The following is a 12,508-nucleotide window of genomic DNA, read 5'->3' on the forward strand; positions in this document are numbered from 1 at the left end:
AAACAACACATGCCACTACAGCAGAAACCTAACAGCCACTGAGACCCCCTTGGCTCAGGGCCAAGAGTCACGGAGCAAACCTGAAAAACTGACCAGCCTCTTTTTCTTTTTTTAAAAAAATTCTGTTTTTGGGCCGGCCCGGTGGCGCACTGGAGAGTGCACTGCTTGGGAGTGCCGTGGCGCTCCCGCCGAGGGTTCGGATCCCATGTGGAGCCCGGTGCCCGCTCTCTGGCTGAACGCGGTGCGGGCGCAACACCGAGGGTTGCGATCCCATTACCGGTCAGTAAAAAAGACAAAAAAGGGGAAAAAAAAAAATTCTGTTTTTACTCCTATTTGCCAGTTTTTGCTTCTCTCTTTCAATGGACAACCATTACGATGTGCTTTTTTGTGTGTACTGGCAACATTTGCGTTATTGTTTGTATACATGTGTTTTTAATTTATGTAAGTGTTGTACATATCTCATCCAGTTGCTTAGTCTTTTCTTAACACGATATTTTTAAGTCCCTTCCCTGTGTAATTCCATGGCTTCTAACTGCTGCCTACTATGCCGTAGTATTCATCCACAACATTTTCTCTATCAGCTCTTTTGGTAATGGATACCCAGATGGCTTCCAACTTTATGAGCCCCCAAATGACACTGCAAGGGACATCCTTGTATTTCCTTGTGGACCTATGTAAAATTTGTAATATATTTCATACTCGTGATTAGACGTGCTGGGTCAGCAAGTATATGTGTATGTCATTTAACTACTGCAAGTGTGTTCTCCAGAAAGCCAAATTAGTCCACAATCCCTTCATCTATGAATCAAGGTTCCCCTATACCTACTTCCCCACTATGACATGACCTCTTTATTTTTAAATGAAATATATCCTCTTGGGTGAGATAATGCATTATATAGATTTAAAAAAAACAAGGAGAAAAAGACACATCAACACTTATTTTTCAATACTTCCCATAGCCATGCTTGTATTTACATCATATCTCCTCTATTAGATGGTACATTCGTTGAAAAACCAGGACAGGCCCCCCAAATTTTGATATGGTGCATATAGAAGCATGAGCGAACAAAGTGGAGTGAGTTCTGTTGAATCTGCTTCTTGACACTGATAATATCTTCACCGTTCCCCTGACTCAGTTTTCAATTGTTACCCTGAAGTCTAACCTGAAGTCTAAGTTTCTTCTTCCTGCTATAGTATTGAGCATATTTAAGGGTTTTAGATTTCTGCTGACTCACTGTGGAGCAAGCAAAATGCCAGCCCTTGATTCTCCATCCCTTGGTATGAACAATTGGCTTTCAAAGATTGTTTTACCATAACTCATGAAATATATTTTATGTTATGACTTAGTACATATCTGTATTTATGATTGTGTGTACTTAGATGCATACAAATACATATACATGTACAAACAGTGTTTACCATGGTTTTCTGTGATGCAATCTATTTTTAAATCTATTTTATTATTTTTTCATTAAAAATGCACCACAGTGAGATACCACTACAAACCTATAATAGTGGCTAAGTTTAAAAAACAACAAAACTGATGATACTAAGTGCTTGGGAGGATGTGAAGCTGCTGGAACTTTTATACATTGCTGGGGAAAGTGCAAAATGGTAGGTATGGCCCCTCTGCTAGATATTTATCCTAGAGAAAATGAAAACATAGTCACATTAAACTGTACATGAATGTCTATAGCAGCTCTATTCACAATCACCAAGAACTGGAAAAACCTAAATTTCCTTCAAAGAGTGATTGATTAAAGAAAATGTGGTACCTCCACACAGTGGAATACTACTTAGCAATAAAAAGAAACTATCAATACATGCAACAACTTGGATGAATCTTAAAGGAATTATATTGAGTAACCTTTATACGACATTTATATGAGAATCCACTTATATGACAGCCTCAAAAAGACAAAATTACAGTGATGGAGAATAGATCAGTGGTTGCCATGGGTTAGCATGGGGGGTGATTACAAAGGGATAGCATAATGGAGTTTTTTGGGGGGTTTCTGATTGTGGTGCTGGTTACAGAGATGTATACATAGGTGTTAAAATTCATAAAGCTACACCAAAAAGTGATTAAAATTGACTGAAAGAAATTTCAAAGGGGAGTTGGTGTGGATGAGCTTAAATGAAGATGAAATGAGGGTGGCAGATGGCACAACAGCTGCTGGCAGACAAGGTGGAAACACTACACAAGGAAGGTCCAGCCCAGATGTTTGACAAGTCACGTGGCCTGTGTTGAGTCTTTGCAGGCAGGGGTTTGGGAGGGAAGGCTGGTGTCTGTATGGTGAGCAGCAGCAGCTAAAGCCATGGGCTAGAACCTCCCACTCAGGGCAATTTTACAGCAATGCCATATGTGTTAACTGAGCACTTACTAGGTGGCAGGTGCAGTTCTGGGCACTGGAGATATAACAATGAAAAAGACACTCAGGCCCCGAGCTCATGGAGTTGATAAGTGGGATGGGTGGGGAGAGAGAAAACACATAAGATTTTAGTTAATTGTAAGTGCCGCAAAGACAACGAAACAGAGTAGGGTGTCTGTGTGTGTGTGTGTGTGTGTGTGTGTGTGTGTGTGTGTGTGTGTGTGTGTGTGTGTGTGTGTGTGTGTGTGTGTGTGTGTGTGTGTGTGTGTGTGTGTGTGTGTGTGTGTGTGTGTGTGTGTGTGTGTGTGTGTGTGTGTGTGTGTGTGTGTGTGTGTGTGTGTGTGTGTGTGTGTGTGTGTGTGTGTGTGTGTGTGTGTGTGTGTGTGTGTGTGTGTGTGTGTGTGTGTGTGTGTGTGTGTGTGTGTGTGTGCTGGAGGACTGTTTAGAATGAGCAATCAGGGAAGCCCTTCTGAAGGAAGCAACATCAAGGGGTGGGCATTAAGGACAAACATCCTCTTACATACTCCTAGTGTGAAGGAAGTACAGGCACTGAATTATCAGACAATAAATTAATTACCTTAAAAAATGTGGTTCCAACCCATTAAGTTGATTTTATAGTCACTAAAAATCTGGACAGTTTGAAGGAAAATAATCTCAGCCCACTCCATATCGGATGTTACGCCCCTTAATCAGCTGTGGCTCCTGGTTTCACCCAATGGTGTTGGTGTAATCCAGACCATTTCCTGTCCCTGACTTCTAAGCTCATTCCTGATCACGTTGCCCTTGGAGCACTAAAACAGTTCCTGAAGAATAATCAGACAGCAGATTCTTGGAGCTAACATACTTTTCAACAATATCTTTAAAATATGCAAGTTATAATGGCCTGCTGATTTTTAATTTCACATGCACTGATGGACTCCAACTTGATTCTTCGAAGCACTTAATGCATCTTCTGGAATATTTGATAGACTCTACCTCTGGCCCTTGAATCAAACTTTTATTATATCTGATTGAAAAGGATTTCCACCTTAATCTCAGTGGGGTTGCTGAGGAGAGCAACTGTTTTCAGGATCTCATACTCCTGCTGTTGTACTGCACACCCAACCACACAGCTCTAGCTGTTGGCCAGACCTTGGGACACCAGGTGGCAGGTCATAGCCAGCACTGAGAGCACCACACAGTTCCCTCCCCGCACTTCCCACACTTTAGTGAAAGCTGCTAGTGTTCCGCTGGATCTGTGGGTGATTAGGAAACACAGCATGTTCTGTGCTCACCCTTTCCTGTGCCTCCCCTGTTTCTCTCTGTGCTCACATTTCACAGCTGCTCTGGTTCAGTAAGGCCAAAGGGCCACCTCTGTGCTCTTACCGCCTTTCCCAGCAACCGACATTTTAATAAGACTCTGCTTCTGCAATTTCCACAACCCCCAAGCAAATCCAGTTGGCATCTTAGAGCCTGGCACTGACATTGAGGAAGAATGTGGAGAAACAAAGGCTGGACAAAGTGGTGGAAGAATAAGGGTGATTTTTTCACTGTGTGTTTTCCAGCGTGGTTTCCAGGAACGTATTGCTGTAAAAACAGGGCGAGCCTGCCTGCTGTCTTGTTTTAATTTCTAACTTCAAGAGATGGCTCCGGAAACATCTATCAAGGTTTGGTTAACAACAACAACAACAACAACAAAAACACGACAAAAATTGTCCTCCTTCCTCAGTGTCCCACCAGGGCTTATTTTCTTTGGGGCAACATGTTGGGGAGTCCAGGTCATCATGTAGACCTGCCCTTGGCTCTGCAGAAGTCAGCGCCTCTCTCACTTTCTTTACCCAAGCCCCTTGCTTCCGTCTGGCTTGAGCTCAGATCTCACCTTCTTAGTGAATTCAGGTCATAAGAACAAGATATGAGAGGAACACAATTATTTCCAAAGAAATAAATTAAATTTCTCAGAGCTAGTGTGACTTTCTAATGCCTCTACTACAAGTTGAATGTTTTCCTGAGTGCTTACTTTGATACTGTCCAAATAACCTCAATAGGCTCCATTGCCCCCCAGCTATCTTGGTACATGAAGTGTCTACAGTTTACACCAAAGTTCAGCGAACTATGGCCCATGGACCAAATATTGTCCACAACCTGTTTTTGTACAGCTTGTGAGCTAAGAATGGTTTTCACATTTCTAAATAGTTGAAAGAAATCAAAAGAAGAGTAATATTTTATGACTCATGAACATTTTATGAAATTCACATTTCAGTATCTGTAAATAAAATTATGTGAGAACACAGCCATGCTCATTTGTTCAGTTATTGCATATGGCTGCTTTCATGCTTCAACAGCAGAGGTGAGCAGTTGTGACAGAGTCCAAATGGCCTGCAAAGTCTAAAGGATTTACTATCTGGCCCTTTACAGAAAAAGTTTGCTAACCCTGGTCTATACCATAAGCTTCTCATGGCACAGACCAATAATCACAACACCCTCATCATGTTTCTACAGTACTTTAGGGTTGACAAAGCACTTTCACATGCATGGTTCCACCCCTGTCTGAATTGGCCCTGGGTTTGCTAACCCTGGTCTATACCATAAGCTTCTCATGGCACAGACCAATAATCACAACACCCTCGTCATGTTTCTACAGTACTTTAGGGTTGACAAAGCACTTTCACATGCATGGTTCCACCCCTGTCTGAATTGGCCCTGGGCTGTGCTAGAACCCTGGCAGGCTGATGGTGTTCCACAAAGAGACACGAACCAGCAAATCCAAGCCCTGAATCAAGCATGCAGAAACAGAAACAGATCAAAGGCGTTTTTCACGAAGGCAATATTCCAGATTGTTTGAAAATGTAGGCATTTTATCATCGACCAGAGAACACAGCAATTAAATGGAAGGCAAAATCCAGACTCATGTAGTGTAATAACATAACTAAAACAATTGAAAAAAAGATTGCAGCTTAGGACTTGAAGCCCTTGCTTGATTATTTTCTTCTTCTCAATTTGGGATCCATAATTTTATATCATTTGGGGTTTACCATAGTTTCACAATTCTTATACGTAGCCTAAGGTAATGCAACCAATCAAATAAACAAAATTCATCCTCTTATCAGTCACATGGGACATTCTCAAATGTACTTTGGAGAATTCTTGAATGTTCTTACATTCAGAGCACAGTAAATCAAGTATAATATAATTTTATATACATTCAGATTACCCAGGCTATCGTTAATTCAGCATCTAATTTATGTTTCTAAACATTGTTAAGCACCATTAGATACTGTTACAAAATAAGAGTCTATAAAAATAAACACATTCCCTGATTCAGAGGTATTTATTTACTACTTGAGGAGACACACTCAAGCACCCTGTTGACCCAAAAAGAACTGAGACCAAATACATATAGCAAGGATTTATTGAGCCAATATGACGATTGCAACCAGGGAGATACATAAATCAGGGAGCCCTGAAAATGTGTTCTAAAGAGAGTTGACAGAGCTTAACATTTTATAATCACAAGAAGGAGGAAGGGTTAAAAGAGAGAGCAAGACAGCTCCACCCAATTACTTTATCAGGCTTTCTATTGGCAGTAAATGACATATAGATTTGGTGGTGTTACTGAGTTACATACTATATGAAGGGTTCTGGGGTAAGGGTCATAAGAAGTACTATAGGTTATTTTGTGGCTTTCTGGTGCCCTTATGGCTGCTTCTAAGTAAAATGGTCTTATGATAACATGTTCCAGGACAGGTGGATGTGATTACTGACTTATCTCAGATCTCCCAAGGCACTATAATTTAGATGACCCGGTCAGAGCAGATTCTTTTGGTTATGGTGTCTACCTAACACCCACTGTCCTGCCTACTTGTTAACAAAACCTTGATCTTCTTCAGATATCCAGTCTCCAGAGAGGATGATTCTATCTCAGCTCACGGGTAAATTTTGGCTAGTCTAAACCAGTCATAGTATTCCTGTTCCCCTGAAGTAACTGGTTTAGACATGAGCATGTAATCCATTCTGGCTGATGAGTTGCAAGGGGAGAGTCTATTCGAGGGCTTCTTGAAGGGTTTTGTTATTCTTAAAAAGAAGCATGGGTAAGAGACAGACTGTACTCTTCTATAGGATGTTATCATGTCTGGATGTGACTGCTGCAGTGATCTTGAAGCTGAGAGGGTAGTTAGCCTGAGGACCAAGCGGACACTGCAAGAATGACCGTATGGAAAGGTGCAAAGGTCCTGTCCTCGAGAGGGTCATCAGTAAACCAGCTCAGAGCTTCCTGTGTTTCTGGTTTTCCTCCTGTGTGAGGCAATTAATTCCCCTATAGAATACAATCAAGTTGGAGTTTTATTTTTCTGGTTCTGACAGCTGAAGACATCTTAACCTATGGGGCAGCGGTGGTGTATGGTGACGGTGAGGCTGGGTAGGTGAGTTGAGTCAGGCTGCAAAGGGTACATGTTGGGTTGAGGAGTTTGACTTTTTTCCCATAGGATTCTGGGGTGGGTAGCACAGGAAGAATAAAAGTAGGCCAGTGCTTTAGAATGGTAACTTTGCCTGCAAGATGCAACAATGACTTACAGAAAAGAATATGTGAAACTAGGTGGACCATCAAAGGCAGATGGCTATGAAATTGTCTAAGAAAGTAGACCTGGCTCTGGCCTCACTGAGGAGATGGAGAAGAAGGAGCAGATTTGAGAGACATTTCAGAGATATAATAAGCAATGCTTGCATAATAAAACCAATGATGTAACACTCCTCACAAAAATTATGGGTTTTGGTACATAAAATATTTCTGGTAACTTTCTGAATATACTTTACTGATTTTACAAACATCATATTATATCCAAAGAATTTCCTGGTTGAACACTTGGAGCCCTTTGTCCCCCTGTCTTTTGTGAAGGGGGGCAGAGCCCTTATCTGCAGAGCACATACTGTATTCTATATTAGGTGTGGGCTTAATGAAGGATGGTTCAGTAGTGAAGGTCCAGGGTCATGCACTGGGTAGTTTGATAGCACGGAGCTGGCTGGCAAATATTGGAAAAAATGTTCCTTAAGAAAAGTGGTAGGAAAGAGACAGGATAATCCATATATGGGTAAGTGGTCATGCTGTGAGGCACAGAATGAGCCAAAAGAGATGGAGCAACAAAGCCAGACAGGAGGGGACAATGGACAGGAAGACTCCTTGGTGGCATATAAGTTTCCATGCATCTGCAGGAACCTGCTTCTTATACTTAAAGGGTTCTTAAAACTTGTAAGATCAGTAAGAGCCCTATTATCTCAAGCAATACAGACTGTCGTTGACCAGTGTCAGGGTCTGAAATTTTACCGCACTTACAGCTTGTTTCATGAAGGGGAGAAGACATGAGACTCCCAGGTCACAGACAAAGGACTGTTACTCAAAGGACAGCAAGCAGCATGAGCATCATTTTGGTGCTGGTTCCTTATGCCCTCTAAGTTCAATAGGGGAAAGTGGAAGGGCCTAGATGAATACTGTGCATGTAGCAGATGTGTGTCATAGCTGAGGAACACCAAGTTTGGAGAATTTACCTCTATTACAGCACAGTAAGCAATCTTACTTTTTTAACTGGGATGAGACGTTACTTCTTTGTTAACTTTGCTACTGCAAATACAGTTCTGAAAAATATCTGAGTAAGAGTGGTCAGGGCCTTGTGTCCCTGGCATCCTCGGGAAGAACATACAAGAGTGCTTGGGTCGCATGGTGAATTGCCTCGCCCAACAGTTAATTGAGAAAACAAAGTGGGGAATCATTAAAAAATGATACATATTTTTCTAAAATATGTGTCTTCACTAAAAACACATAAATATACATTAACTCATCAATCTTGTAATGTAAGGCTAAGGTCTTTTCTTTAACCACACATTCCCATTCTTGAATTTTGAGTGGCTTTTTCCTAGTAAATTATGTCTATAATGCATCACCTATAATGTCGAGTTTCTGTGTCTTTAAAGTGGAGCCAAAATTAAAAAGGCACTTGTAAATCAATCTGAATGCAACATTTTTCTAGACTATTGTAAGATTTTCCCCAGTCTTTTACAGTTGCTTAATCCAACAGCAAAATACTTTTAGCATCTCAACTTCATTGAGCCTTGAGTCTTTTCAAAGCACTCTTTTTTGTGTTCATAGATACAATGGTTTCTTATTTTCACACTCATATTTCATAATTTTAATTAAATTATGTAATTTCAAAACAAACTCAACTGATTCTTGATGAACATGGAACTCAATCAGAGGGAGCAGACGTGCACAGCCAAGGTCAAGATCAGCTCACTGGCCATGGGTGGTCAGAATGTGAGACATCTGTTTGTATATTCCATAGGAGTGGAATGCATACATTGATAAGTTGCATACAATCTGATAAGTTGGTCAAATGGACATTAATCAATAGAACTCCTAACGTATATGAATAATACATTGGACCAATGAGTGGTTCTTGGTCAGGTTTACTGACTCTATTTGCCTGCCAAAATGACTAATTAAATGAGGGGTTCTCAGTCTTGGCTGCACTTTAGAATATACGGTTGTGAGTCTCCTCCCTAAACTATTTAAATCAGAATCTTTAGGGTGGGATGCTGACATTAGTATTTTTTTCAGAGTACTCCAGTAAATTCTAATGTGCAGCCAGATTTGCAAAGCAGTAGGTATAAACAGAGTTCACACAGAAAAAGCCCATCACCTTAGCGTGGAAACGTTTATGTGAAACATTAGGGATCTGAATTTTGAAATGCATATTTTATTTCAGTTAAATTGAGTTACTATTGGAATTAATCAAATTCATTCGTGCAAATTGTTGCTTAGTAATGTATTTGTGAACCATTTTGTGGACTAGACAAGAGTGACTTAAAGTTAACATTTCAAATGTCTGTGGACAAATAAATGGAACTTCTTGGAGCCCTCACAAATAGCCTGTACACTTTCTTCAGCAGCATTTCTAGAGCTATCGCCTACTGTGGCACATAGGGTGACTAATGTGCACGTTTGACATTCCCGTGAAACCCCAAAAGCTTCTCAGAAAATTTAAACTAATAATACTGAAGATACCCATGTGTTAATGATACGTCATTAATGGTCATCCATCATTGAATATTTAGTCTTCGGTAAGACAGGCTGTGAGTATTATGCAATTGTATTGGGAAAGCAATATTTTTTCCTTTCAAAAAAGCGTATCACTATTCAAGTGAAAAACTTACATTATTATAAAGATAATCTTAAATCAACCATTCTTACTCTTATTTATTCATTTATTCAATTAATTTTTTTCAAAGTCTTTAAAAAATTTATTTATGTATTTTTTTTCCAGGATAACTAGTATATTCAACACTACCCAGTGTAATCGTTTTTTGTGGCCCTTTACCAATTTCTCGCTAACCCTCTCCCCTTTCCCTTTCTATACCTTTAGTAGCCTCAGTCCTGTTCTCTCCTTTTGAAAGTTTAACAAATTATTGTGATTGTTATATCTTTCTTTCTTTGTTTTCTTTTTTTTAGCTCCCATTTATAAGTGAGGACATGTGGTATTTCTTTTTCTGTGCCTGGCTTATTTCACTTAACATAATTTTCTTAAGTTCATCTATGTTGCTGTGAATGGTAGAATTTCATTCATTTTTTATGGCAGAGTAGTATTCCATTGAGTGTATATGCCACATTTTCCTTATCTTGTCACCTACTGATGGACATTTAGGTTGGTTCCAATTCTGGGCTATTGTAAATAGAGCTGTGATATAATGGAAGTGCAGGTATCCCTTTGACATGATGATTTCCATTCCTTGGGGTACATACCCCACAGTGGGATTGCTGGATCATATGGCAGTTCTATCTGCAGTTGTTTGAGGGGCCTCCATAGTGTTTTCCATAACAGCTGCACTAATTTACAGTCCCACCAACAGTGGAGGAGGTTCGCCTTTCTCCACATCCTCACCAGCATTTGTTATTCTCTGTCTTGTTGCTAATAGCTGGTCTAACTGGGATGAGATGGTATCTCAAAGAGGTTTTGACTTGCGTTTCCCTGATGCTTAGTGATGTTGAGCATTTTTTCATGTGTCTGTTGGCTATTTGTATATCTTCTTTTGAGAAATGCCTATTTAGCTCCTTTGCCTATATCTTAATCAGGTTACTTGGGCTTTGGGTTTTTTTTTTTTTACTGTTAAGTTTTTGGAGTTTCTTACATATTCTGGATATTAATCCCTTGTTGGATGCATAGTTGGCAAATATTTTCTCCCATTCTGTAGGTTGTCCTTTTGCTCTGTTAATTGTTTCTTTTGCTGTGCAGAAGATTTTTAGTTTGTATAATCCCACTTGTTTGTTTTTCGTTGTTGTTGACTGTGCTTTTGGGGTCATATTCATAAAGTCTTTGCCCAGGTCTACTTCCTGAAGTGTTTCCCCTCTGTTTTCTTTTAGGAGTTTTACAGTTTCAGGTCTTATGTTTAAGTCTTTAATTCATTTTGAGTTGATTTTGGTATATGGTGAGAGGTACAGGTGTAGTTTCATTCTTCTACATATGAATGTCGTTTTCCCAGCACCATTTATAGAAGAGGCGGTATTTTCCCCAGTGCTTGTTCTTGTTGCCTTTGTCAAAAATAAGTTGGCTGTAAGTAAGTGAGTTGATTTCTGGATTCTCTATTCTGTTCCATTGGTCTGAATGTCTGTTTTTATGCCAGTACCATGCTATTCTGGTTACCATAGCTTTGTAGTGTAATTTGAAGTCAAGTAGGGGATTCTTCTTCTTCTTCTTCTTATTATTTCTGGATTCTCTATTCTGTTCCATTGGTCTGAATGTCTGTTTTTATGCCAGTACCATGCTGTTCTGGTTACCATAGCTTTGTAGTGTAATTTGAAGTCAAGTAGGGGATTCTTCTTCTTCTTCTTCTTCTTCTTCTTCTTCAAAAGGTCATATTTACATTTTCTCTCTAGGTCTGTTTAAGCAATCTTTGTCTGTTATCATCTGTCTATATATTCATTCCAGTAACTTAAAATCAAGTGACATTTATGTTAGAAGTATTATTTTATTATTAATTTTTTGCTCAGGATTGCTTTGGCTATTTGGGGTCTTTTGTTGTTCCATATGAATGTTAGGATTGTTTTTCCTATTTCTGTGAAGAATGTCATTGGTATTTTGATGGGAATTGCATTGAATCTGTAGATTGCTTTAGGTAGTATGGATATTTTCACAATGTTAATTCCTCCAATACAAGGGCATGGAATGTCTTTCCATCTTTTTGTGTCCTCTTTAATTTCTTTCAGCAATGATTTATAGTTCTTATTGTAGAGATCTTTCACTTCCTTGAGTAAATCTATTCCCAGGTATTTTATTTTTTTGGTGATTATTGTAAATATGTTTGCTTTCTTGATTACTTTTTCTGCTAGTTAGTTATTGGAGAATAAAAAATACTATCGATTTTTGTGTGTTGATTTTGTATCTTGCAACTTTACAGAAATTGTTTATCAGCTCTAAGAGTTTTTTAATTTTTGTAGTCTTTAGGTTTTTCTATATATAGGATCATGTCATCTGCAACCAAGGACAGTTTGACTTTGTCTTTTCCAATCTGGATGCCCTTTATTTCTTTCTCGTGCCTTATTGCTCTGGCTAGTACTTCCAATACTATGTTAAATAGGACTGATGAGAGTGGGCACCGTTGTCTTGTTCCTGTTCTTAAAATTTTCCCCAATTCAGGATGACATTGGTGGTGGTTTGTCATATAAGGCTTTTGTTGTGTTGGGATATTTTCCTTCTAGACCTAATTTGCTGAGAGTTTTTAATCATCAAGGGATGGTGAATTTTGTCAAATGCTTTTTCTGCATCTGTTGAGATATCAAACTTTTTTTTCTTGATTTTGTCAATGTGGTGTATCACATTTATTGACTTGTATATGTTGAACCATCCTTACATCACTGGGATGAGTCCCACTTGATCATGGTGTATAATTTTTTTGATGTGTTGCTGTGTTTGACGTGTTTGTTAATATTTTGTTGAGGATTTTATGTCCATGTTCATCAGAGATACTGGCCTGTAGTTTTCTTTTTTTCTTGTATCTTTTTCTAGTTTTTGTGTCAAGGTGATGCTGGCTTCATAGAGTGAGTCTGGGAGAGTGGCCACTGTTTCAATTTTTGGGAATAGTTTGAAGAAAATTGGCATTAATCCCTCTTTAAAGGT

Source organism: Galeopterus variegatus, unplaced genomic scaffold (assembly GCF_000696425.1).
Source record: "Galeopterus variegatus unplaced genomic scaffold, G_variegatus-3.0.2 Scaffold3466, whole genome shotgun sequence".
Lineage (NCBI taxonomy): Eukaryota > Metazoa > Chordata > Mammalia > Dermoptera > Cynocephalidae > Galeopterus > Galeopterus variegatus.